The sequence below is a fragment of the Eubalaena glacialis genome, chromosome 2 (genome assembly GCF_028564815.1).
Source record: "Eubalaena glacialis isolate mEubGla1 chromosome 2, mEubGla1.1.hap2.+ XY, whole genome shotgun sequence".
Lineage (NCBI taxonomy): Eukaryota > Metazoa > Chordata > Mammalia > Artiodactyla > Balaenidae > Eubalaena > Eubalaena glacialis.
The window spans coordinates 99,537,247-99,564,963 of NC_083717.1; the positions used below are offsets into that span (position 1 = coordinate 99,537,247).

Genomic DNA, 27,717 nt, shown 5'->3' on the forward strand with positions numbered 1-27,717 from the left:
TTCATACCCAGACAGAACCTTCTTGCCCAAATCTTGTGTGTCTAAACACCTTTGCATTCCCTACAGCATTTAGCACAGGGTCTTGCATAAAATAGATGATTATTTTATCGATTAGGATTAGGTTTGTTTACATGTGACAGGAAAATGAAAATAGTAGCTTAAACAAGATAGAAATTATTTCTCTCTCATGGAAAAGAGGTCCAACAGAAGTAGCCCAGGGCTGGGATGGTGGCTCCAGGTATCAGGGACCAATGCTCCTTCTGTCTTCCTGTTCCACCATTCTTAGCACATCATCTCATGGTACACTATGGCTGCCAAGTTCCAGACATCTCATTCTCATTCTCATTCAGCCAGCATAAAGGAGAGAAGAAAGAGCACAAAAGTTGTCTTCTCTCCCTTTAGGGAGACTTCCTGGATGCTACATGTGACTGCTGCTCATATCATCTTATTGGCTAGAACTTAGTCACATGGTCATTCTAGCCATAAGGGAGGCTGGGGAATATACTTTTTAACTGAGCATATTGCTATTTCTAATAAAATTGATAGGGAAAAGGGAGAGAAGAGATACTGACATACCCATATGGTTACCTCTGCCACAGTTATTAAAAGAATAAAAATTATGCAAACGCACTACCAAGTTTAAAGTCTCATACAATGGATGAGATTATGATTACAAAATACTTACCTTGTTCGAAATGGTACTGGTGTCCTGATCTTTAGGTTGGAAACAGCCCAATTCTTCTTCACCTCTGGTGGGAATGTGGTGACATGTTTTTTCATAGAATGACAATTCAGAGCTATAAGTGAAGATACATTTTGGCCCTTCTCCCTTACCACATTTTACGAATGAGGAAACTGAACTCCAGAGAGGCTAAGTAATTTGCCCATTGTCCCGTGACTAATGAAGGAGCTAGGACTAATACTTGAGTTTCTGGACTCTATCAAGGGTTTTTCTGCTCCTCTGTGATGAGTGGCCCATTCAGGTTCTGGAGGCCTTGAATTCTGTGGGTCTCCCAATCCTGGCTGGGGACGCTGCTTGTCCAGCTCCCCTGTAGGCAGATCTAGGTCACCATGTTGTCAGCTGCATCCCTGCTGGTGTGCAGTTCAAAAAGCCTTCCATCTGGAGAGAGGGAAACATCAAGAAATAGAGGAGCGTGCTATTTAAATAATGAGGCTTTTTTGCTCACAGCAAATAATTACCTCCTTTCCTTTGTACCTAGAATGCACAGGGTCCTGAACGAGGTCCTGAAAAGAAGCATAAGAAATGGTTGCTGCCCTTGAAGATGTGGATGTACAGATTCATTCTTCTTTTCATTCATTCATTAAAACATTATTTATTGAGCATCTACTAGATGTAGACACTGGGTGCAGCACTGGGGATACAACAGTGAACTGTAGAAGCAGACATGCTTCCTGCTCTGAAATCGCTTATAGTCCAGTGGAGGACAGAGACCAGTAAACAGGTAACTACAATATGGAATTAAAAGTGCCCTGATGGGAGGGGACAAGGTACTCCAGGTATGTCACCTGGACTAGGGTGTTGGGGGTAGGGTCAAGGCTTAGTGGGTGAGATAACATTGAAGTGGAGACCTGAAGACTGAGGATGTGTAGGCCAAGGGAGTGCTGTGTGAGGGGCACGGAGGGTGGAAAGGAAGAGTACTCCAGATATAATGTCCAAAGGAGTGTGCGTGTGAGGAGCTGAGAGGGCTTTATCATGACCAGAGTGGGACAGGCCTTGGTGACCATGGTGGAAGAGAGGCGTGGGGAATGTTGAGAAATGTGACTGGAAAGGTGGGCAGGACTTTGAAAGGCCTGTTGGAGAGTTTATATTTTATCTTGAGGCTAGTGGGATAAAATGCTTGAGGCATATTTGTATTTTAGAAAGAGTCCTCTAGCCTCAGGGTAGAGAATGGATTGGAGGGGCAGGTCTAGATGTGGGGAGACCACTTAGGAGGCTGTTGCAGTGCTGGTGGCCTGAACCAGAAAAAGGCCCTGAGAGGTAGACAGAAGTTGATGGATTTGAGATATCGCTGAGAGGTACAACCGACAGTCTTTGGTGACTAGTTGGAAGCAAGGAACTAGAAAGACAGAGGAAACTAACATTCATAAGGAAAAATGTTAAAATAACACAGACAGATGTTAAGAAACAAAGCCATGGAATAAGAGCTATCCAGAAAGAAAATGGCGGCATGATCCGTGTGTTTTAAGGAAGGGATAATTGCTGTGGGCTGGAAAGATATTAGAGGGCTTCCTGGAAGAGTTGAGATTGGAGCTGGGCCTTGTGTATGGGTAGGATTTTGGTGAATGGAGAGGACATTACAGGCTGAACAATGATGCAAATAGGAGTACTGAGGCAGAACGGTGTGTGACTTTTTAGCAGATGGTTTGGTTGTCATTTTCTTGGGAAAGCCACAAAGAGCTGGTTCTCCAGGGGGTGCAACTAAAACTTTTGCTGAAAGGAGGGACTGGGGAGATGAATCTCATTGCTCTTTCAGAGTGGTACAGAGTTCTTCGTGTATCCCAAGGCCATTTGTGTTGGAACCTCAAGGGGTCTGTGGACCACTAGACAGCCCAGCATGACCAAAACCCCACAGATCTCAGCTTCCACCAGGAAAAAGACAAAAGGTCCTCCTTCCCCCAAAGGAATGCTTTTATGCTTGTGGGTCTTTTGCAGTGACCCAGGTCCCCATGTTTAGAGCTGCTATACCAGGGTGCTGCTTTACAATTTCTTGACCCCTGCAGAACCCTGCCTGGCAGCCTGCATTGTGAGTGAGGCCTGTGGACCCAGCAGAAAGACTTCTTGAGCCCAAGACTGTGGACCCAGCAGAAAGACTTCTTGAGCCCAAGACTGTGGAAGACACAGCTGCGTAACCGGGCGTGTGCAGCAGCCTCTCTGGCCCTAGGGGGCAAGTGTCCTGCCAGGCATCATGCCCTGTCTGACCACCCTGCCCCACACCTCTGGGTACTGGCTCCAGCTGATGGCCCCCTGATCCCACGTTCTCTGGCTCAAAACCTGCTGGCGTCTTCTGTCTTGGTCCAGCCTCCAGTCTCTGACATTGCCTCTGATCTAAGGACTGCTGCAATCTTCCTAGGGACCCCTTTCTCGGGGCATTGGCCCCTGACAGCGACCTATAAGGTAAATAATTATAACCTCCAATTGACCAGCAGTACCACTTAAGGAGCCACAGTGCCCTGGAGCTGTGCTGGACTCTTCATGCCTTCATTTCTTTTTTTTTTTTTTTTTTTTAATATTTATTTATTTATTTATTTTTGGCTGTGTTGGGTCTTCGTTTCTGTGCGAGGGCTTTCTCTAGTTGCGGCAAGCGGGGGCCACTCTTCATCGCGGTGCGCGGGCCTCTCTTATTGCAGAGCACAGGCTCCAGACGCGCAGGCTCAGTAGTTGTGGCTCACGGGCCTAGTTGCTCCGCGGCATGCGGGATCTTCCCAGACCAGGGCTCGAACCCGTGTCCCCTGCATTGGCAGGCAGACTCTCAACCACTGCGCCACCAGGGAAGCCCCCATGCCTTCATTTCTAATGCTCACAATCCTTTTGCGAAGCACATGTTATCCCATCTTACCGAAGAAGAAACTGAGGGAGATTAAATGGCTATCCAAGGACAACAAGCCAACCTGTCCGCTGCCCTACACATCCTGTATGTGAGCCAGGGAAGTCTTGGAGATAATTTCAGCAGCATTGTGCTAGGCACTTCGAAAATGTTACATTTTATCCTCACAAGGACTTAACAAGATAAGTACTACTAATCTCTTTTTACAAATGAGAAAACTGAGACTCAGAGAGGTTAAGTACTTATTCCAAGGTCACACAGCCAGGAAGTAGCAGAGGTGGGATCCAGACCTAAGTCTGTCACCAAAGCCTCCTCTCTCCACCTCTCCAGGTGCCTAAACAGGTGAGGGTCAAACCTCCTTTCCTGAATCAAGACTCCAATGCCCCGGTAGGAAAGCACAGTGATTCAGGGAAATAGTTACAGTGGAGTCATGTGCCCTGTCCTTTCCCAACCCACTCATGTGAGCCTTTTGAAGTTTTTATAGAGGGAAGAACCAGGACCAGAGATGAGCGAGGGCTTTGCATGGCACCACCCTACCACTCTGTTTTCTCAGTCCCTTCTGCCCTCTTCATGCCTCATGGACATGGTTCCTGGGGTTTGGGCCCACGACCCCAGCTTACAGGATGCCTATCCTCTGCTCCTCCTACCCCCAGCCTCCTGTTCCAAGGCCAAGACTACTCAGCTTTGATTCAGGTTGAATGAGTCATTAAGGGTAAAACAAAGAAGAGAAGGCCTATTCCCTTGCCAGGGAATGAACCCACCCACATTTTGACTTCTTTTTGTTTTGAAATGATGACACTATGCAATGACTCAGAGTTATCACACTCAAAGAGACTACTTTGTATTTTTCTTGAAAATGGAGGCAATGTGTGAATAAATGAGCTGAAAATGGCTCATGCAGGGAGGGAAAGAAGACCTCTGGGCACATCAATGCAGCATGGAGGCTGAATGAATGTGCAGGAATGTGAGGGGACAGAATTCCTTGGAGAGGAGAGCCGAGTGGAAGCAGATGTGAAGGCCATGCAGCAAAGCCCTTCAAAGCTCCTCAATGGCAAAACCTGAAGAAACAACCACCAGTCCCCAAGCCTACTTGACTTAAAGCCAAGCACGTTCACAGGCACTGGAGGGACAGAAGAGAAGACTTTTTCAAAAGAGCCTTCATACACAGGGTGTGGGGATGGAGAACTTTTCTGTCTAATACCAGAGAGCCTCTCCAGCCAAGCAGCCTGGCTGGAGGGCAAATGAGGGAATGTGAAAGGGACAGAGCATCTTGGAGCTGACTCTCAACACTGTGTTCTTCTCGGGAGGAATGAACTGAGAGGATCTAATCTACTACATCCTACCCTTCTAAAGTGGGGTAACTGGCCCTGCGCCCAGTAGCTGTAGCTCACAGCTTGGCTCTGGCATTGCCCAGGGCTTCTGGTTCTTGGTGGTGGGAAAAGAGGACAGAACTGGATGCCAGAACAGTTGGCGCTTTCTCCAGCTTAGTGCTGGGTGGTCTGGGGTAAAATTCTCAACCTCTCTCAGACTATTTACTCTGAGAAAACAGGAGGTGATTGCTCTCATCTACCTGGGAAGATAGTGGTTGGGAGGATGAAATGAGAAAATGCGTGAAATGAGAACTACTCTGTTAACTGTAAGATGCTACACAAGTGGTAGTTATTATCGTGTTTACAGACATAGGGGATTAATGTATTCTGACAGACGACATTACACTAGGAATCCAAGGCAATGAGGGCATTCCATTCCATTCCTTAGCATCTGAAAAATATGATGACATTTGAAACGAGTTTACTGGGAGTGAAAGTTTTCTATAGAGCTTCCTTTCCTTTGCAATGAATTCCAGGCTTCCCATGGTGCTTGAAAGTTTCTGTAGGAAGCTGCTGGGGAAAGCCAACCTCCATTTTGGTTGCTTTGAAACTCCATTTTTGGTTCTGTGAGCATCTCCATTTCAGTCATTTGCACCATTACAAAAGGTGCAAAACTCTTGGCAGGATAATGGTCTCTTGTTTCATAGCATTAGGTTTTGATAAATAATGTTATAATTTTTTTAATAGAAAAAGTCTACATAGGAACTGGGAAGTCCCTGGTAAGTTTCTTGATATATTCTAAAAATAGACTTTTATTAGATATAAAATGTGCAAACATTTCCTTCCATTCTGTGGGCTGTCTTTTCACTTTCTGGATAGCATTTTTGATGATAAAGTTTTCAGCTTTGAGGAAATCCTGTGTATCTATTTTTTTCTTTCATTGCTTGTACTTTCGTGTCAGATCTAAGAAACTATTACTGAATGTAAGGTGATAAAGATTTATTCCCTTGGTTTATTTGAGAGATTATAGAGACATCCCTCGGTATCCACTTTGCTAGGGTTTAGGTCTGTGGTCAGAGTCAGTGTCAGGGCTTAGGGGTCAGGGTTAGGGTTAGGATTATGGTCAGGGTTGGAGAGTCAGGATAGAGGGTGATGGTTAAAGGGTCAGGGTCAGAGATTAGAGTTTAGGTGTCAGGATCGAGGGTCTAGAGTCCAAGGTTAGGGTTGTTAGGTTTAGGGTTATAGGTTAGGGGTTAGGGTTATAGGCTGTGGTGTTAGGGTTAGATTTAGGTTTAAGCATAACCCACCCTCATCCCCCTTCTCCTTCTCTGAGGCTTCCAGGATGGACATTATTCTCCTAGTAATTCCAACATTATCATATCTTTTCCTTGATAACTGGTCAGATTTTTCTGCTTATCACATTGGATAATTTTAGATTGTAACCTGGACATTTTGTATGGTATGTAATGAGACTCTGGGTCCTCTTGAAATCAGTACAAAGTGACAAGACAAAAAAAAATAAGAACTACCCTCATACTCTTTACATAATAGGGTTATGTGAATTTTTCTGAGTTCCTCTATCCAGAGTTATAGGTTTTCTCTCAGGGATTTTAGGTACCTGAGCTGCTAGCATGGTGGCAGTGCAGTCTGGGGGCTACCTATGGCCTTAAAGCTGAACTAAAAGATAAAAAACATGAGAAAAAAGAACAGGGTTTTGTCCACACTCTCTGGCTTGTAGGGTCCAATCTTCCAGGTCATTTGGCCAGAAAAATGGGCTGTTTCTTGGAGTTGTTGCTGTACATGACTGCCATGCAGTTTCATAACTCTGTACAGTAGTCACGGACAGGTCAAATCCAGGAGAAAAATCCCAGGAAACTTGCTGCTACCATATTGGTCATTCATCATATTTTGATTTTTTTCCCCAATCCCCCTGCTTTATTTACTGTTCAAAGTCCTCAGTTAGTTGTCTTTGTTGTTGTTGTTGTTCAGAGTGTTTAGTTGTAATCAGTGGGAGAGACAGAGTGCAGCATGCCTCCTTCATTTGGTTGGAACCAGAAGTCTAGCAACACACTTGGAATCCTTCTCTTTTGGTTGGTGCTCCCCAAAGTGTTACTGGCAGCAGCCCACTGATAGAACCTGTGTTTGGGGATCCTATATACCCTAGTCTGGTGGTGCCAGCTCCCAGGAGTCTATGGCTCCAAGTTTTCTGCCTTATTTGGGTAGATGCTTGATATAGATGTTCACTCAGCAAAGATGTATTGTATGCCCCTATGTGCTATATCCTGGGGATACAAAAATGGCTAAAATATGGTCCCTGCCCTCAATGAGCTCACAGTCCAGTAGAATAACAGGAATTTGGACTAGAAATTTAGGACCCAAGCTTGAGATCTTTCTCAAGGTCTCTTGTGAGCCCCCAAACCACAACACATTGTCAGAGAGCATTTCCCAGCCCAGCTCTGGGGCTTTGTCTTTCTAGAAAAGATCTATATTGCCTCTCTCCTCTGAGGGCAACAAACCACAAAGCACTTCTACCAAACAGTATATAAAGTACTACTTTTAGTTTTGTGAACTCTACAAAATGCCAAGATTACTCTGTGTAGCAGTCTTCTTGCCTACTATATATAGTCTTAGAGAACACAACCTGGTTTGGGGTTCCAGAACTCAAAAGGGAAGTGAAGACATTGGAGAGTGTCCAGAGTGGCACTTGAAATGGAAAAAGAATGGAATCTGATATTTAAAAAAATAAGAGTGGGAGAAGCTGTGGCCACCTGCCAAGGAGATAATCCTTCATAAGGGAGATAAACTATCTCCCTCACTCCACCTCTGCGGCCTTTTCTATTTGAAAGCATTTACCTTCTCTTTCTACATCAAAGTAGGCCAGAGTGTTGAATCTGGGAAAGGAGATAAAAATGGGAGGAAGAACAGGGGTCAGCCATTTAACTAGCACAAGTAGGTGCCATAAGTCAGCAAGGGTGCTCTGTGTGTCAATTGTCTTGCCATTCTCACCACAATCCAGCAAGACTTTGTGATAAGCTTTGTGGTTCCTATGGTACATAAGGAGACTGCGACTCAAAGGGTGACATGATTTTCTCAAGGTCTTAACAGCAAAACATAGACTAGAACCCAGGTCTCCTGAGTATGGGTTCTGTTTTCTCCACTGCGTCAGCATCTAAGACTTTAGGGTCTAACTATGTTCCCTTCTCATACCACTAGAGCCATAGCAGTCTGCTGTGTGACAAGTGTGTCATTTTGAGGAGGACTTTGGGGAAAAGAGACCCTGCCCCTGACAGTGGGATCTGGAGGCTCACAAGAGAGGAAGAAGTCCACTAGGAAGCCAGGTCCCAGGTTCTCCAGAACTAGATCTCCTTTGATCATAATTCAAGTAAGTGTTAATCCCCCTCTTTAAAAAAATAAAATCATCAGAAACTGACCATGATACAAAGGAAGAAAAGCTAAGTTAAGGGAGGGATCATTTTCCAAGACACTTTCCTCTGACCAGGAGGGTGATTTGGGGATAGAAGACTGTTCCCCATTACTCAGAAGCAGCAGAGGAGCAGGGTTATCCCTCCTAGTTCCCCCCAGGCCTCAATGCTGGCCCTGGCTCAGAGGGGAGCTAAGAGCTTTGAGGTGGAAGGCTTCTCTCCTTCCTAACTGGTCAGTGAAGAGCAGCTTCTCCTCCTGCTCCAGGAGGGTCGGGGCTACCTGCATGTTGCATTGCAGACCAGACAGGGCTTCTCCTTGCCCATCTCCCTTCTGGCTCCTTTTCTCTCACCATCTCATGCCCTCTTTATAATTTAATAACAAGGAGAAAAGAAATGAACATTGATTGAGCTGCAACTGTAGCAGGCACTGTGCTAAGCACTTTACATTCATTAGTTTCTAGCAGAGGACCTAGTACACTATTGGTGCTCAGTAGTTAATTAGCTCTTACCCTTAGTGTCTCCATCCTTCATTTCACTAGAATCCAGGTACGAGGCACTGGGCGACTGCGTTCAGTTTCATGACTGCTGAAGAGTAGAGACAAGAACAACATCAAAATGGCAGCGGTGAAAATGAGACTAGCATTAGGATGAATCACACACATTTCTCGAGGAGGAAACTCAGGCAACCCAGAAACTGACAGCTTAGCAGGGAGCCAAGTAAGAAGATATGTGGAAGCCTATGGAAACTTGGGGCCCAAGCAGCATCTCTTAGCATCAATTTGCACCCAAAAAGCGTCTTTAAAAGTTGGCTCACACTTGCCCCAGAGCAAGCAGCCTTTTACACCATTACAATGCTCTGTTCCAGATGTGACTAATTTTTAATCCCTGTAGTTCTCAATTAGTCATGAGCTAATTCTGTAAAAACGTCAGAGTAAGACCACATATGATTATATTTCTCTGGAAAGAGAAAGAAAGATTGCCCGAGACCACTGGACCACACCAAAATACAGGGTCCCAGCCAAAACCTTTGAAGGCTTCTGATGTCAACAGATTCCCTAGAGAGGTACCATGTCCTTTTGATTTTTTTGTGTATTCATATTTTGAATGCCATCTTCTCCTCTCCTTGCCACTGCCTTGGCTGGGTCCTTATCACTTTCACCATAAACTCCCAACAGTCTCCCTGCCACCAATCCAGACAAACACAACCAACCATGGATTTTCATAAAACATTTGCTTTTGATGGATCCAAACGACTTTAGTGGCTTTCCACTGCATACAGGAAAGATCTAGACTCAATAATCAAAACCTTCCGCAGCTGCTTGCTTTTCCAAACATCTCTACTTCCTGCTGTGAATTCCACCTTCAACACAACTGGTTCACTTATTGCTACACAAATATGCCTAGACTCCTCCAACCTTCCCAACTTTTTCCTGCCCCATGCCAGCACCCCACCCCCCTTCTCAGTCCTCATCACTGATGGGAGATTACCCTTCCTTCAAATATGGGCTCAAGGCTAGTCACCTGGTCTCTAGGCAATTTCCCCCTCCTCTGCAATTGCACCTTTGTCTGGACTCCTCGTGCCACATATAATTATCCTGTATTGTTATGTCTGTAATTTGTTTCCATGTGGGGATGTGACAGCAGCACTGTGCCATACTTTTCTCACAAAATAGGCACTTAATATTCTACTGCACAATCTACTAGAGCTTTGAAATTTCATTTAAAGATAACTTTATCATTTTAAATGTTTTATTGTTTTTAGTGGAGACTTAGGGCCCCTGAGATGGTAGAAGAAAAAGAGATGGAGGGTTTTCTTTTTAAAGCTATTTGTCCTTCCTGTGCATATTATATAACCTCTAATTATTTCCAATATTAAAAAAATAGTCCATCTGAACCCTTTAAAATGATTCAAATATTGAAATGATTCACCAGTTCAAAAGAAACTGGAGTGACCCTTGCAAAATTTTTTTAAAAAAGAAGAAGAAAGAAAAAACAAATATTGGCTCTTCTGGGGGAAAAAATAAAATGGCTGTGCTTTTTTTTTTCAATATTCTAAAAGAATTGAAAATGCACCACAAAATGGTGGAGCTTGTTTTTGTGCCTTCGGTAGCAAGTAACAACATGAAAGAAAGTTCTAGGAAACGACTAAATTTCAGGGAAGAAACTTGCCATGTTTCAAGGGACAAAAGTGAAGGATTTGCCTTTGACGGAAACCCACTGTTGACACCTCCCCAGAGTGTAAATTTCATCTGCGGATTCTCTTCTCTATACCAGTCTCCTGTTGGGTGGGAGAACTCACAGACCTGTAGCCAGCACCACTCCCCTGAGCATTCCTCTTGAGAAGGAAAGACGTGGATTTAATCCCTACCGTAGGGATCCTTAGGAGGAGGGCAAGTCTTCTTTGCTTGATTTTATATTTCAGCACCTCTCACTGAATGACTCCAGCTGGCCAGGATGCTCTCTTGCTTCCGAGCTTCTCAAAGGACTCCAGATCTTACATCCTCTGTCCTCAACATTTACTCCCTCCTTTACTGACTGTACTAGTTTTCTATTGCTATGTAACAAATTACCACAAACTTAGTGGCTTAAAACAATATAAATTTATCTCACGTGGGTCTGGAGTCCAAGTATGGGTTAGCTGGGTCCACTGCTCAGACTGAAATCAAGGTGTTGGCTGGGGCTGCAGTCTCATCTGAGGCTTAGGGCTCTCTTCCAAGCTCACTGCTTGTTGGTAGAAGTCAGTTCCAGCTCCTAGAGGCCACCTGCCATTCCCTGTCATGTGGCCCTCTCCACAACATGGCACATTGCTTCTTCAAGGTCAACAGAAGAGCATCTCTGCTGCTTGAAATCATTCTGACTTCTCTGAAGGCCTGAACTCTTTTAAAGGGTTCACCTGGTTAGTTCAGGCCCACCCAGAGTAATCTCCCTTTAAATTATCTCAAAGTCACCTGATTAGGGTCATTGATTTCATTTACAAATCCCTTTTGCTATATAAGGTAACAATCACGAGAGTGAAATTACATCATATTCGTAAGTCCTGCTCATTCTCAAGGGGTGGGGGCTTACACAGCCATGTGCACCAGGGGGCTGGAATCTTGGGGGCCACCTTAGAATTCCGCCTACCACATCTCCTTCCCTCCTGTCCTAGGTCAATGTGGCTCAGTCTTCCATTTCACATTTTGGCAGAATAGGATCCAGATAACTGTCATTCCCGAGCCTTTCTCTTGATGTGGTCTGCCTTGGCTTTCCTCTCTGGTTCATCACCTCCCAGCTCCTCTCTCATAGCCACTTCCGCAGTGTGCCTGGTGAATCAATGCAAGTGTCCCCTCCTTTGTGACCACCTTCCCTTTTTTCTTCCCCATCACCTTCACCCAAGCAGAATTGGGAGCTGTGCTCCCTAACATCCTGGATGGACCTCTGTGACCACAGTCATTTGTCATACTGTGACCTTGGCACAACTGCCTCTCCTCTTGGCCGTGTGTCTCTTCATGGCAGGGATCTGTCATGTCCATTCCGTCACCTCAGGGCCAAAGACACGTACCAGGTGCTCAGTAAAGGTTGGATCAATGAATGGAAGGTCCAGCAGCAGGCCAGCAGAGAGTATGTGGGGACACAGAGGGAGTCGTCAGCTGGCCCAGAGCATGGGGGTGTCAAGGCAGCAGTGGAGGCCAGTGAGCAGCACCTGTGTTCACATGTTAAGTTTGTATTGGCTGAATTTGTTTTTGAGACAGTCCTAGCCATATGACTGTTTTCCCTGCTAGCTGAGTTTCCCTGCTAGCCATATGACATAGGTTATGCCCTCACAATTCTATTCTTAGGAACCTTCCAAAATCACATTTTCCTATAATGCATTGAAGAGTTGATACTCATGGGTGATGTCCTACATTGAAAGGAAGAGAAGCAGCCATGGGGGTGGGGGGGGCCGTAGTAAACTATCTATTTTGAAGTGCAACCCTAAAGCTTACCTTGTAGAGTTTATGCTCATGCATCTTTTTAAAAATAAAAACCTTGAATATTATGTTAAGAATTTTCTCTTGAAGGAAACAGAGGTATTGTCATGTCACTGGGAATTCCATGGCTTATGGAGATTCTCTTGGAAGACTTTCTAAGAGTGATAACTCCATCCTGTCCAATCTACTTTTCTTCTTTCAAAACAAAAAAATTAACTATCAAAGTAATATTTGGAAAATGCATAAAATTTAAAGAAAATAAACATCCCTCATCATCTCACTATCCACTGAAAACCATTTTAACATGACTTGGGATGGAAAAAAATAGGGAGAGAGTTTTACTCCTGCAAAGGACTGCTGTCTCCCTTCAAGATTTTGCAGCAATCATTGGCTTAGTGATAGTGGGTGGAGGAGAAGCATAAGTCATGTAAAGTTGACTTTATTTGGCAAGATTTACTGCCTGGCTGGCAGCTAAAGGGAGAAGAACGGGGAGAAAGCAAAGGTTTCCACAACACCCCCAAGACAAGGGATACACTTATGCAAACCTAGCACCAGGGAGAGGGCCAAGTGGGAAGTTCAACTCAATATTTATTGAGCCCTCAATATATCTCCCAATCCAGAAGAGCAATGAAGATATTAATCTTTGAAATCACTAAATAAAATGTCAATATTTATTTTAAATAAAGTTGCCCATAGAGCACACTGCAGGTTTCTAACAACCTTCTCCTCCTCCACCCTGTACTTTCTCCCCCGGCCTTATATTTCTGGACTTTTCTGCTGTAATTGATGAACTTGGAAGGGCTGGAAGCTCTGCTCCTATTACTATATCATCAGCCTGCAACACTTTCCATTTGGAGACCCTGCAACACTTTCCATTTGGAGACCTTGCTGCATCCTGAACCCTGCCCTTTCCCTCACACTTGCTGCTTTGCAAGATCCATTCACACCTGTGACCCTAGGTCCTGCTTCTCCACTCTCAGCCTGGGAACTTCAGGTTCCTAGGGGACATTTCTTCTTACTGACCCACCAGCACATGCAACTGCAACTCCAAGTTGAATTTGTCATGACGTGTCCCTTCAGCTTGGCCCCTCTCTCCCCTCCCACTGCCTCCTGCCCTTTAACCAGCTCCACTTGTCAGTCTCTTAGAAGGGCCCTCTCTTCAGTCATTGGCCATTCCCTGTGCACACACAACCTGCTGCTTTCACCTCCTTGTCTTTGCTCAGCCTGTTTCCACCACCAGGGAGGCAGATACTTCAAAACTCCTTCCTTTCAGAAACTTCTTTCCAGAAACTCTGCCTACCAAAATCCATCTGTATCTCCTACTTGGCACCTCCAAGTGCTCAGGTATTTGGGGTGGGCTCTGTGTTTTACATGTCTGTGTTGCTGCTATTCTTGACTTATTGGTAATGACAATACTAAGAATGATTACTATTAATTTAAGGGCTGCTAAGAGCCAGGACATATATCTTTCTAAAAGGCATAAGCATAAAGAGAAGGAAAGCCACTCAGAATACTAAGGGGGGAGTCATTGGGAAGTGAAGGTTCACATCCTTACCTCCTTCAACCCTCCTCCCACTTCCCCTCTCCCAGCCCTCCCTTCAGTGCAGAGACTTCTGGGAACAGCAACATTCTAAGCTGTTAACAGCTGAAGCCTTCCCAGAGGCTTCTGTCCCACAGTGACAGTTGGCTGAAGACAGTGAAACAGAGAGGTCCTTTAGGAATGGTTGGGAGTGAGAAGGAGAGGGGAGGGGTAAGGACCAGCCTTAGGAAGAAGTAGACTCCAGGCCCGAGTTCCTCCTAGCCTACTGGCATAGCACATTGTGCCATGGTTAGAGCCTCACTCCTCCCTTAGCCGTTTCTGCATGCCTCAGAAAGGGTTCACTGAGCTCAGCCTGCAGGGGACCCAGAGATGAATCAGACATGGATCCTGCCCTCGAGGAGCTTACTGTCTAGTGGTAGAAAATACCAAGTACCATAGCAAAGCCCATTCCAAGGGTCATGGGGCTTCAGAAGAGAGAAAGATGCAGGCTGGACATCAAGGAAGGGCTGCCAGAGGAGGTCGCATTTGAGCTGGACCTAGGAGGCTGAGAGGGAACTTTCCACAGGCAGAGATTGGAGGTGGTGCTAGTTATGGTGATGGACACCTTCAGTCCAAGACTGTGATCTGTAGCGGGGGATAGCTGGAGAAAGGTGAGAAAGAGGCCAGGAGACTCTGGGCATATTCTCTAGAAAGAGGACACCAAGGATGACACTGTGCCTCCTTTAACATTTTGCCCAATATTGCCCAGAGGAAAATAGGTTGTTGTTTATAGGGAGTAATGGTTAAAAGTTGAGAACTCAGAGTTGGAATGACAAGTGCTCTCTGAGGGTGGTTAGGCTGACCCTCAGCACCGTTATCCTACGTGTCTGTGATTTGGAAGGGGAGCCAGTGACATACCTTTGGGCCTAGACAAGGTCTCTCCATCAGTGAACGCCCTCAGGTGAGCAATGATGCTTCACAGTAGAATGGGAGATGGGACCCCAAAGAGTGAAGATGCTCAGGACTGTTCATTTGAATTTGCAAGAGTGTCAGGTCCATGTTTAGCTCATGTCTGCCAGCAGAAACAGTATGGGCACATGTTTTGAAAAGTGTAGGCAGATAGAAGTGAGAAGAGGACTGGAACTGACCCAAGGTGGGGAGAAGATGGCAATGAGTTGCTTGATGCGAACAAAAAAAAGTCAAGAAGGGGCAACAGGATGATAATAAAATACAAAAGGGGAAATGTGTTTAAGAAGTCTATACTTTAAATATTTAATCCAGTTTTCCTTTTCCCCTTTGTTGCCGTTTTAGAATTGTAGCTCTACCATTTTGTGGAGATTACAGAAGGGATCTTGTAAAAATTTTTCTTTGGCAGGGTAATTGTTACCCAAATTTTACTCTTTTAAAAATGTTTATACAACTTTCAAGAACAATTTTTGCTTAATCTTTCGCGGCATCGCACCCTTTGGACTTTTGTTTTTAAGCCCAACCATAACCAGTATTTCTCCAGGATTCTAGTCATTCTCAGTGGGCTGAATTTAGCCAGCAGTAACCCTAGCCTTGGAAAGACAAAGCAACCCAAGGATACTTTATGGAAAAGAAACTGACAGATAAATCAGGTCTAGACAATCAAACGATAAAGAGCAGAAGACTCAGGCCTGAGAGAGCAGAATCATGTCTTGGATGGCCAGAAAAGAAAAGGAAGGAAGGCACGGTGGGTTAGCCAGAGTAGGGTCAGCATGCAGGCCTGTGGCCCTGATCCTGAGAAGCCTCAGGAGTGGCAAGGGGACATTCATTCTCTGCTTGACCTTTTATACACCTAGCTCAGTGGGAGGAGCCTTGGCCTTGGAGCTGAGCCCCTGCACCCAGAATTAGGTGAATCCTGCCTCTGGTCAACTCAGGACCAGAAAGGCTAAACTGACCTAATTTGGAAAGGATGCTTTGTGCCCCCTCAGGTGCATGCTCAGTGGCTGCCCTTGTAGGGTGGGAACTATAGAATAGTGCAAATAACCTCAGGGTATCAGAGAGGAGGACGCAAATGACAAGGAGCAACATGGCCAAGTCCAGTGTGAGAAATTGCCTTTGGGAATTTCCCCACATTGGTATTCTTTCAGCCTCCAAACTCAGTCCTGAGTCTTTCCAGCCTCTGTCTGCCTTGTAGTTTGCCTCCAAAGTCCAGCTTTCCTGTGCCCGTTTTAAGCCCAAGCAAAGTACCTCTTCAAGCCTTAATGTGGCAGGTCTCTTTGGATCTGATTTCTCTTCTGATAGCCATCCCCACCTGCCCCTGGTCTGACTGCGTTATCTTCCTTAGGGAGGTGGTTTCCTTTCTTAGCTTTCTGTTCACTTCTCTTCGCCTCTTTCTCCTTCCTGCTGTTTCTCTGATCACACTTTGCTGGCCTTCAATCATATTGGTGTCCAATTCAGTTTGTCCCCTACTATTGTTTTCTGTTTCTAGGGGTGGTGATTTTCTTAAAGGGAATGTCCTTCTTATTATATTTTTTAAACAAATAAAAAAACAGTTGCACTAACAGGGAGCCCTGATCATTTGATACACTAAAAAGGCACAGAAGATGGATATAATTCAGGGGAAAGGCTATTCCTCGTAGGAGGGAAAAGCAGCAGGAGCTGGTTCCCAGTGTAGGGCTAGGGCTAGAGGAGGAGCTGGAGGTGCGCCTGCTCAGACTCTGTAGGCCTCTGGCACAGGAGGTTCTAGAGCTGCAGGCCTGGCAGGCATGGTGGGAGTAGTCTCTTTAGGGTCTTATTCCTGAAACTCTCTGCCTTGACTATTGGCAGGGGAGCAAGGGGTCAGTTTCACTCAATGCTGTCACAAGTGACTCAAACTTCTTTCTATTGCACCCTGGAGATGACTTTGAAAAGCACCAAAATGATTTCTAAAGACTCTTAGCTCTAAACGACAAGTTAATAGGCTGTTTGTAGCCCTTCTTGTCAGTTGTGGCTTGGGGTAAAACATAGAGCACTCAGTAACTTACGTAGAAAAATGTTGGATGAGTCCAAACATTTGTTGGAATGATTCCAAAGACGCCTAGAGAAGGAGTAAGTTGAGTTGAGATCATGGAGCTGCCCTTTAAGGACTTCTTAGGGGTCACTTCTCCCTCCAAATCCTCTTCGTGAATTTCTATGAAGAAGAGAGTCTAAAGAGTGTTACTCAAACTGGGCTCAGGACTCCTAGGTGGGCTGACTGACAAACTGGAGGGGCGTGTTTATTTGTGGTGGTGTGGTCTGTGGTCTCATCGGCTGCCTCTCCACTCTCCCTGTTGCTCAGATTGGCTCTGCATTCTCCTGCCTTCACACAGAGGCGGCTGCATAAATGAGAGCCCTCCCATCTCCATTTCTGCCGAGTGAAATCCTACCTCTCCTCTTGGCCCAGCTCAAATGTCACCACCTCTAGAACCTTTCATGAGTGTCCAGTTGGAAAGTCAATGTTCCCTCCTCTAGACTCAGCGACCATTTGGTTGGGCTCTCCCTTAAACTCTAAAAGCTGGAGAGCATGTTAGTGACGGTCTTGTCTCCCCCGCTAGGTCATAAAATAAAAGTGAAAGGAAGATTGCTGAGCCCCAAAGTCAGGATAAGCCAGAAAGGTGGCACTTGTTTTCTCAGCCATTACATTCCTACAAAGGGGCTTCTCGTTCCCTCTCCCTCTCCATGTGGGGAAGTACCCCGAAAGGGTTCCTCATGGCCTTGTCTTTCCAAAGGCACAGCCAGGTCTGCAGATGTAGGATTTAAGCAGCTGCGGCAAGGCAACCCTGACCACATGGCCCATCCTTTCCAGGCTCCAGCTGACCTGATCAAAGGCCACTTTGGAAACAGCTCTGTCCTAAGAGCCACTAAGAGCTGTGGAAGCAGGAGTAGGGGAGGAAAGGCAAATATCAAAATTCTTGTATGATCCTGGGTAGCAACTGGCTAGCCGGGGGATGAGAATGGCTGATAAAGCCTTTCACCTTTGGGGTCAGCAGCATGCCTGGCTGCATTGCAAGGAGGCCAGAACACCTATCAGCTGGGCAGCAGCTCCTGTGAATGAATCGCCTTTGTCTTGTTGGGGGCGGGGACGAGTGCGTGTTTATTTGCTCAACAGAAAGCCATGTAAACCAGGGATCAAAAGGAAGCCCTGGTGATGGCAAGAAGCCCATGTGCCACGAGACAGAAGATGCCGCCCACAATGGCAAGGAGTACAGGGGGGCTTAGGAGGAAATGTCCTCTGTTTTGGCAGAAGGTTCCTCGCTTCTGAATGGAGCCTTCTGAGGCAGAGGACTGAAGGAGCCAGAAAATGCCTTTGTTGGTTCCCAGAAACCTGCCTGGAGCTGGCAGATGGGGGCCTGGCCTCGGGCACCTCACTTCCTAGCTTCCTGCTAGCCATATGAGCAACCTCGTATTTGCAGTCACCTCAGGCCTCATTTTCTAATTCGAAGAAAAGCAGTGATCCATTATCCCAGGGGTGATTCTTTGCTCCAGATCCAGCTCCTTTTCCTCACTTCCCCCAGCCCTGCTGGCTCTTTCTCAGCAACAGCTAAAGTGGGACGATAAGCATTAGCAGTTGAGGAATTTTTGAGTCGGCAAACTACTAATGCTAAGAGCTCCTGAGAAAGCCAAGGATTCAGGGTTTCAGAAGCAAACGTTACACAAGATTGACAGGCATGGAGGGAATGTTCTGGACCACTGTTCAATAAAGGAATTCCTTGAATTTCATCATAGAAATGACAGAGCTGGAAGAGTCCTTAGAAACCATCTATTCCATTTTTGCCCTCCCTAGGCAACTGCTTCCCTTCTACACATGAGAAAGTGAAGTGGATGGTAGTTAGAGATGAGACACAGTGCCAGGAGCTGAGCTGGGGAAAGAAGCCAAGTCTTCCTGATTCCCATGTGAATGCTCTTTCCACAAAGATAGAATCTGTTTCTGGATTCCTTTATGTTAATTTCCATGATACACATGAAAACACATGCTCATGACACATCTCCAACTGAACACCTTATAACATGCGCCATGAAGTGGTTGTATCGTTACCCAAGGGCATAAATCATAGTGAGATGTCAATATAACTTGTTAAACTTGCCAGTGTAATAGTCAAAACATTAATTTATTACACTTTATTTTTCATGGCATGGGCTCAATAAAATTTCAAATTATTCTACAAACTCTAAAAAAGATAATTAAAGAAGCCAAAAATACAGAGTAACTTTAATGGCATTTGGGCATTAAATCTCAGTTTATAGTCAGTGGACAGATGACCTTATTTTATCAGGTGGGGCATAACCCAAATCAGTAAGGGAGGACCATTTGGTTCTACACTACCCCAAACAGTAGCTGCACCCCAGCTGGCAGCTCCTCCCTGGCTCTTAATGAGAGTCTCCTCTGTAGCTGCTGCTTTGCTCTCTGGGGAAGGTTGGTTCTATGACAAGGGGCAGGGAGCTGGATTTGGAAAGTCCTCTCTCTGCCTCTAACTCATTCTTCCAGGTCCAGCTCAAATGACTTCTCTGTGAAGCTTTCCTGGGTCCTCCCCCCATTTCTCAGAGTGGCCCAAATCCTCCCCTATTCTAATGGCCCCATGGTGCCACTGTCCACAATGTCCCTTACAGTCACAGTATCAGGTAACTTTGCTAGGTCTCTGCCAGCCCTAGAGGTGTTCTTGTTTGTAATTCCTGATCTTTCAGCCTCACAGGCTACTATGAGAATTTTTGTGCCAATCGGTAGAACTGGAATTCCCATGAGGTCTGGTTCACGAAAGACATAATTCCACTCTTGGGGGTGGGCACTGAACAGGGAAGTGGGGGAGGGAGCAGGGCAGTGGAGGCGTTTGCAGGAAAGCCTTGTTGAAATCGTGGAAGCAGAGGTGGACCACGAACTGACCCCTGGGTCATTGGAAGAAAAGCCCCCCTGGGAGGGGACTGAGGCTACAGCACCAGCTCTGAGTCATACAATCAGGAAGGCATTAAACATTTGAGGCAAATAGCCATTATTACAAAGGAGAAAATGGCACTCTGCTCCACATACCACCCAGTAGGCCTAGCATGCTGGGCCAAGGCTCCCACTGTAGGCCTTGAGGCTTGCCTGTTGGGAATAGAGGAGGTTGCCAAAATTCTGAGCTAGGAATAGGTGGAGATGGGTGAGGGCTGGTTGGGGGTTTGGAGACTCGGCGTCTCATCTTGGCTCTGCTGCTAGTTGGTTGTACAGCCTTGGGCAAATCTGTTCCCTTATAAAGGGCCTCATAGAATAATCCAGATTAGGTGACAAGATGAACTCTAAAGTTCCTTCCAGGTCTAAAGGGCTGGGATCTCAGGGCTGCATGAGCTTCTTTCCCACCACATACCTGTTCACTGGTGTGTCTGGAGGGAGGTGTACACAAGAGTCATCACGTGGTCCTTTTGGAAATAGTTGAGTCGAAGAGACTTGACGTCCCACTCATCTTCAAGGTGAAACAGGAAACAATTCACAATTCAACTGCAGCACAGGCATGAGGGGGTTAATCCTCCCGGGAGACCAAACCCAAAATGTCTTTCCTTGGGTGCTCTGAAATACTTTATATAAAATAATTGTACTGTATTTTAGAGCTATAGAAACATTAGTTTGAGAACAATGGTTCCCAAGAATTTATTTTACAAACAGGAGTATGAAAAAAATAAACGATGGCGGCGGTAGAGGGGGACGCACAAGAAACAGCATTTTTTTCTTTTGCTAAGTAAAGATATTAATGGAAAAACCCAAACTCTGATCTACTATCATTGTTTCATGTTCAGCAAAGAACATTTTAATACCAAAAAAAGGGAAAAAGGATATAATCTAGCATAAAGGACAGTCCTTTACATTGAATTTAGCTCTATGAAGAAAAGGACCTCATTGTCCATATTTCAGCAAGACATTTAGCACGGAAGGACACTGGTCCATGGATTGGCTCTAGAGATCACCAGTTCAGAGGTGACAGTGTTCTTTGATGGTCAGTGGATCCACACCACTGCTCATTTGTTCTTTTTAGCGACCAGCCAACGCTACAAAGAAGTGACTGTGACAGTTTCCATTCCGTTACCCCGTATACTATCTTGACCTGGGAGAGGGAGATGCATGGAAGCAAATCAAATCTATAGCCATTCTTTTCTATTTCCTTCCAATTTCAGAGGAAGAATGTACTTTTCCTCTGCTCCTCAGATTCTTTCTCTCAAGGCCACTTCTGCCATAACCACTGCCTAGAGGGTTGCTGTTAAAATAAAACTCCAGTGTCCACTCCCCTTCCCAGCCCCAGTCTGACATAGGCACCCCCCTGCCAGCTTTTAGGTCTTCATCTCGTCGTCCCCCCCCTCCCACCAAGCCCCTCTTACCTTCCTGCTATCTAGCTTCTAGCCTCACCTCTCTGGAATCAACCGAAAAATCAAATCAAGGAGCAACTTCCTGAAATCGGAGCCTTTTCTCTCTTGTCTTCAAACTCAACCTATCTGTGATCTTTAAAATGCTCCCATACTCCTGGAAGCATGCTTCTGTCTGCCGCCTGCCTTCGTTGGTCTGGCCACGTTTCACTGTGTCCCTTCTCTCTTTTCTCACTCTTCTCTCCACTCCCCAAACCCCATTGCTGCCAGAGCTTTGTGACTGACTGTGCGGCCAGCTTTCCCAAAGCCATCCAGAATGGGACAAGACAGCCCTGACTCAGCTGGCACTTCATTTAATCTTTCCAGGAAATGCGAAGATGTGGAGACTGTGTCAGTCATACCCGGTGACATCAGTCTTTCTGAGTTTGGACTTCGTTTATCCGTTTTTATTCCAGTCTCTCACCTAAACTTAGCTTTCTATACCCAACATCAGTGCCTTCCTGAGAGCCTCCTAGGCGTGAAGTACTCTACTGCATGCTTTTGAGGGCGGGGATGTTAAATACAACATGGTCTCTGCCTTTATGGGGTTCTCCAGCTCATGGGGGAAAATTTGGTGTTTCAGTTACCTGGAGGCAAGGCAACTGGCAGGAACTCTGTGAGAAAGGGGCAGTAAATTAGGAAAATGAACGTCAAGGAAGATCTCTGGCGGAAACTGAGAGAAAAGTGGCCAGAGTAAAGCTTGTCTGGACTTCTGTGTAACACTTGGTTAACGTTTTGCTTGTCCTTCTGAATCACCCTGGCATTATCAACAAAGAATAATGCGTTGATCCTTCTTGGAGTAAAAAGAATTTAGTAGCACTTCACAAAAAATTCTATTGTAAATATTGTGTCCTACCTCAAAAAAAAATTTTTTTGAAGGAACGTTGTTAATTCACTGCAAGCCCACTCAGCCACTGAAGAATTTGGGGTATTCAGCTGGAGAGCTTTGTAATGAACAAGTAGCTCAATTATTCTACTTTCATTACACAATGCAGCTGACATTCTTTGGCATCAAGGAATTAAAGCACGTTTTCTCTGGAAAATGGCAATGATTTGAAGACATACGCTACATTAAGTGGTTCTTGACTAAATGTAGCTCCATTTTAAAATAAGGGTTTCATAGGGGGTGGGATAGGGATGATGGGAGGGAGGTGCAAGAGGGAGGGGATATGGGGACATATGTATGCATATGGCTGATTCACTCTGGTGTACAACAGAAACTAACACAATATTGTGAAGCAATTATACTCCAATAAAGATCTATAAAAAAATAATAAAATAAATATCACTTTTCTTTTCCTAAAAAAAATAAATAAAATAAGGTTTTCCACATGATTTAACCTCTTGTAGGCTGCTCTCACCTAGCTCATTCAAGGACAGGGGTGAGGGTTAGCTCAGACTTTTTAATTTTGTGTTTGAAACAATTTGCGCAGATTTCGCAGTTGACACTATTTGCACCAGACATTGAACACCTAAGGCTTGTTCCCACAACTCGGCAGATCATCTTGGCTCCTTCCCCTATTTCATCCAGTGCTCCTCTGGAAGCCGACCTGTCTACCCAAGACCACCATGGCCTGTGGAGCACTCAGCCCCAGCAATCCCAGCCTCTCCTCAACCCTGGGCTGAAAGCCAGAGAGCCTGGCTGCTGGGGACTAGGCCCGTGAGTGCTAGAGGGCCCCGTCAGGAAAAAATGGGTTCTCTTGAGGAGACAGCTGCTCTGCACCCACTCTCAACCCACTCAGAAGGACCCCAGCCCTTCTCCCAACGTAAATGTATAAGCAAGCCCCCACTAGCCTACGTTCCTTTGTGCCATTTAGAAAAAGGTGTCCCATCTGGATGGACACAGAACTAGGCAAGGAATCAGGGGCTGGATTTTGCTCCCACTTGGCCCCTTCACCTGTGGACCTAAGTGAACTGGCCTTTCCCCTTGGCTTTTAACATTGTTCCTCCTAAGACAGCCCCTTCTGATTCAAAGGCTGAAAAAATGGGTAATGCCAAGGAACAGATTAAACACGCAAAAGTTGGATACGATTGGCCCGTTTTGAAAATGCTCACAGCTTTCTGTAGATTTTTGGGTCTACAAGCTCCTTTGCCAGTCTGAGCTGTTCCTGCTGCTGCATGGAGTGGAGGGCTGGATGAGGTGACCTCCAAGATTCTAGCATCATATTAGAGATTGGTTACTTTACAGCCAGCGGTAATTGCAAAATTACTCCCACCAGGGAGTTTGAGTTGAAAGGGAGGTGTTGTAAAACTGTTGCTACTGAAGTATGGTCTGTCCAGGGCCAATAAATAATCTGGTTAGGGATGATTTCCCTCTCTGAGCATTGCAGGGATTATGAAATGAATGATTAAACCTGTGCAATCCTGGTCCGCAGAAGGGTCTTCCTCCCCGACCCCACCTTTTCCAGTTCTCTCCTCTTCTACTGCCAAATTTCTTGAAAGAAGAGTCCACACTTGCTGCTCAACAGCCCCTCTGCCCATCTGACTGAATCTGATTGATGGGAGAGCACAAGTGTTCCTAATTGCTGAAGCTGCTGGCCTCTTCTTATTTTTTCAACTAGTCAGTATAAAGTGTTCTAAGCTGATGGCTTTTCTTTCCTGTTTTTATACTGCCCTCCTTGGGCTCCAGTTAAATGATCCTTTCCTGGCTTTCCTTCTGCTCTCATGACTTTTCTGCTTCTTCATTAGTTCCTAAACCAAGGATGTCCCTCAGGGTTCTAGCTTGAGCTTTCTTTCCTGATCTCTATTCCTATGTTGGAGATTTGATGTATCCCAGAGTTTCCTTTGTGACTGATGCTCAGATTTGTATCTGCTGGTCCTGATCTATTTCCAGATCTCCATGCCCACAGTTCTAACTGCTGGACTGCTGCCTGTTCTGCCAGCCCTTCAACACGTTCAAAGCCGTCATCTTCCCCCTCTATTTTGCTCCTCTTTCTGGCTTCTCTAGAGAAACACTCTGCACTGCAAAGGGCAAAGACTGTGGGGTCACACCCCTAGGTTGGAATTCTGGCTCTGCACTTTTATGTGTAGCCTTTGAAGCAAGGTCCGTTTTTCTCATGTCCCATGAATGCTACCAATGCTCATTCTGCCATAAGCACTTGCTAGATATTGGTCCCCTTGTCCCTTTCTTCTTAGCATGGACATTTTCCCTCCAAAGTGGGTTTGCCTCATCCTCAGGTGGTTCCTGGGAAACTGAGTGGGAACCTCAAGTAAATAGAAACTCTGAGGAGTTAGGAGAGCATGGGCTCATAGGGGCTGGAGCCAGTCAGGGAAGATGCCATTCAAAAGATGTTTTTGCAATTATCTAGTTGTTTAATGTAATAATGTTGTTCCCCTTCCCCTACACCTCCCCAAGTCCAAGTCAGTTCTTCTGAACCATCTCTCACATTGGTCCCCTCCTTTCCACCCTGAGGGGATGTTATTTGGGTCCATGCAACCAGCCTCCCAGAGCCTCTGGCTCTGCCCATCCAATCCACCCTGCCCACCATCACTGCCTAAAGTACAGTTCCGATCATTTGGATTCCCTGCTTAAACACCTGCAGTGACCCCACCATATCTTGACTTTCAAGGTCTTAAATAATCTCCCTCCAACCTAGTTTTCTGCCAAACTTTGACTGGCTCAATCACAAGGCAGGCTAGGATGAAAGTGACACAGAATCTGGCATCTGGTGGGGAGGGTAGTCAGTGTTCTACCCAATGGTATCCAGTCTAGAGCTTGGGGGCAATGCTTTTGAGCCCTGGCGATGCTCAAAGTGAAGTGGGGGCTTTACCTGCATCTAGGTGCTGGGTTCTTGCCTTCACGGCAGGGGGTGTGGCAAGTCTCAGACAGGGGAGCAAACCTGTGCCCTGGCTGAGCAGGTTAGAAGTCAAGGAAGTGCAAGAGGACCAGCTGGAAATCCGGAGTCTCAGGAAATGGAGGCAAAATTCCAATCTCCATGTGTAGAGCAACATGACAGAGGAGGCGGAGGGAAGAAAGCAGTGCTGTGATCCTGGGCTTAAGGCAGCAAGATTAATTCTGGACTCTGAAGGCAGAACCTTGGCTGTTCATCTTTCTGTTCCCTAGCTTTAGGTGAGAATCTTGCAAGTATTGCTTGCTTATTTGGTTTTACACATCTCACTAGCTTTACCTCCTTCCACAGACGGTGCTGGGTCCTATGAAATCTTTTACATCACCTGACCAGTTGGAATTCTCGCAGCCAAGACAGAAGACAGATGGGTGGTGTTTTGTCATAAACCTCCATCTTAGGTATTGAGCAGGATGTTCAGCCAGTGTGTGAAAAACCTTTTTTCAACTTTCCTGGAGATTTAGGAATAATAAAGAACTCTTATCATTGTCATTTGGCAAAATGCCTTCTGTTTCCACTTGAAAGAACTGAAACTCCCTCCAGTTCAGAAACATTAAATGAATAGTCCACCAAGTGCTGAGAATTTAGCTGCCCACCACTGGGCAGTCCCCTGGCTGTTCCTTGCAGCTTCTATGTAAGCATCCAGTATTTCATTCTGGATTTGTTCTTCTTATTACTAATAGCTAACATTTACTGAGTGTTTACTATGTGCCCAGGCACTGTGCAAGGAGAAACACATTGCCTCATTCCCAGCTAGGTCCTGGGAAGCTGAGCAGGAATGTGAGATAAAAAGAAACTCTGAGGAGTTGGGGAAGTGTGGGCCCATGCAGGCTGGGACTAGCCAGGGGTGACAGCCTTCAAAAGATGGGTTTGCAACTCATCCTCAGTTTCACACCCGCTGTCTGCCTTCCGCTCACTCTGTGGAGGGCCTGAAGTTGGGTGGTGGGGTGGGGGCATGGTGGAGGAATATGGGGGCTGTTCATGCTTGACCTCGCCAGCCTCTGCTGGGTCTGGTAGCAGGAGTGTTGTGGAGGACATCAGGGCACTGTAAGAACTCCTCCAGCCCCCTGAGAGTTAATGATAAATCCCTTCAAAGGGGCCAGGTTTTATTCCTTGATTCACTGGAAAAAGGCTTAAAAAGCAAATAGCTCTAGAGAAGGTGCCAAGGTTGCCTCCCATTTACAAGAAGAGATGAAAGACTCAGGAAAGCTTTCTGGCAAGGGTGTGGAGAGGATGATGAAGGATCCTGGCTGTCTGACAGGAGTGGGGAGGAAAGGGGACACAGTGGGCAGCTGAGAGTTCGGGAGGCAAACCTGCCATCCGAGCATGGCCAAAGGCTCCAAAGCACCCACCCAGCTAAAGTTGGAGGGTGGTTTGCAGCCTCACGTGGGAAGGAACCAAGAATGATGACAAGCAGAGCCAAGCTGATGTCCCTGTTGATGACAGCAGGACTCTTGGAACATGAACCCTGTGGTTAAAGTGAGGTGCAGGGCCCCCTGGGAGAGCTGTCCCATGCCCAGAACTATGCCAGGATAGCCATGGCCCAGTCACCTACTCACCTGGGGGCCCCCTTTCCCCAAATTCACAATTTGAGAAGGAATTCTTTTTTAAAATGTTTTTGGAAATGTGTGTAAAGTGTAACAAGGCATTTGAAATGTAAGGATTTGTGTATTTAGTAAAGCACAAAGTAAATTACCTTCACTGAAATGAATAAAACACCACAGAAAGTGGGATTGTCCCCAGACAATTGAGCATGTCTCATTGTCAGAGATCTGTACCCCTCCTTCCATGAAGAATGTAACAAACCCCAAACCCTAGTTCTAGAGCAATAAGCCTGGTTTAGAGCAACCCCTCCCTGCTTAGTTCACCTTCCATTTCTCTTGACAGTGCAAGAAGGAAGCTGGAATCCAGTGTGTGTGCATTAGGGGGTGGGGTCACCACCGTACTGCAGATCCCTTTGTTGTGTTGAAGGTTGCCAAGAAAGGCCGGGAGACGGGCAGGGCCCTCTCACTAACTGTGGCCATATGCTAAGTGGAGGGCCAGCTGGGAGGGGAGGGCAAAGGGCTCAGTAATCCCCTGTCTTGATTTAAACAAATGGTCAGTACCAGGGGTTTAGGAAATGGAGGTGGAGGTGTCCAGAGGGGCAAAGCAGAGACCAGACTGAGGGCAGAGAGGCTGCTGTCACCACTGAGAATAGTCTGAGTTTAATTGGGAGTGAACTGTTGGGCCAGGGGTTCAGATCAGGGCTTCTGTTTCCAGGAAGGAAGGGATGGTGGGTGAGGGTAGGGGAGCAGGCTAGGGGGATAAGTGAACGCTGTCTCTGTAGTGGGCCACAGAAGCACGCACAGGCAAGGTGGTGGAGCTGGAGTGCTTACTGGACAGCTCACCGAGAACAAGGAAACGGGGTCAGATGAACCAGTACCCAGTAGTGAAGCCTTAGGTGCAACAGTCCAGGTTTCAGCAGGGGAATCCCAAGGAGTATGGGATGGTGGAGGATCTGCCTTGAGTAGCAATTGTGGAATGCCAGGGGTCAGCTCCAAGGCAACAAGGCCCAAATTAGACAACTGGGGGTGGGCAGCAAGTTGGCATCACACTTTGGACAGTGGGCAGAGCTGTGGCTGCTTGAATAAGAATTCCTGTCTCAAGACGTGATTGGTCTGGGAATGTGGCAGGATTGAGAGCTCAGGTAGCTCAGCTGTCAGGACCTGAGGAGCACCAGGGAAAGCGGGGGCTGGGGACATGAGGCAAAGGGTAA

General features: G+C 46.1%; 1 long non-coding RNA gene across 1 annotated transcript; it reads right to left on the bottom strand.

The window, feature by feature from the left end:
* Positions 1–1,076: 1,076 nt before the first annotated feature.
* LOC133085200 (uncharacterized) lies at positions 1,077–20,132 on the bottom strand. The gene is made up of 3 exons (XR_009699535.1): positions 20,091–20,132; positions 8,808–8,883; positions 1,077–1,120 (listed from the first exon to the last, which is right to left on the bottom strand). It is a non-coding gene; the product is annotated as an uncharacterized LOC133085200 (long non-coding RNA).
* Positions 20,133–27,717: the final 7,585 nt, after the last annotated feature.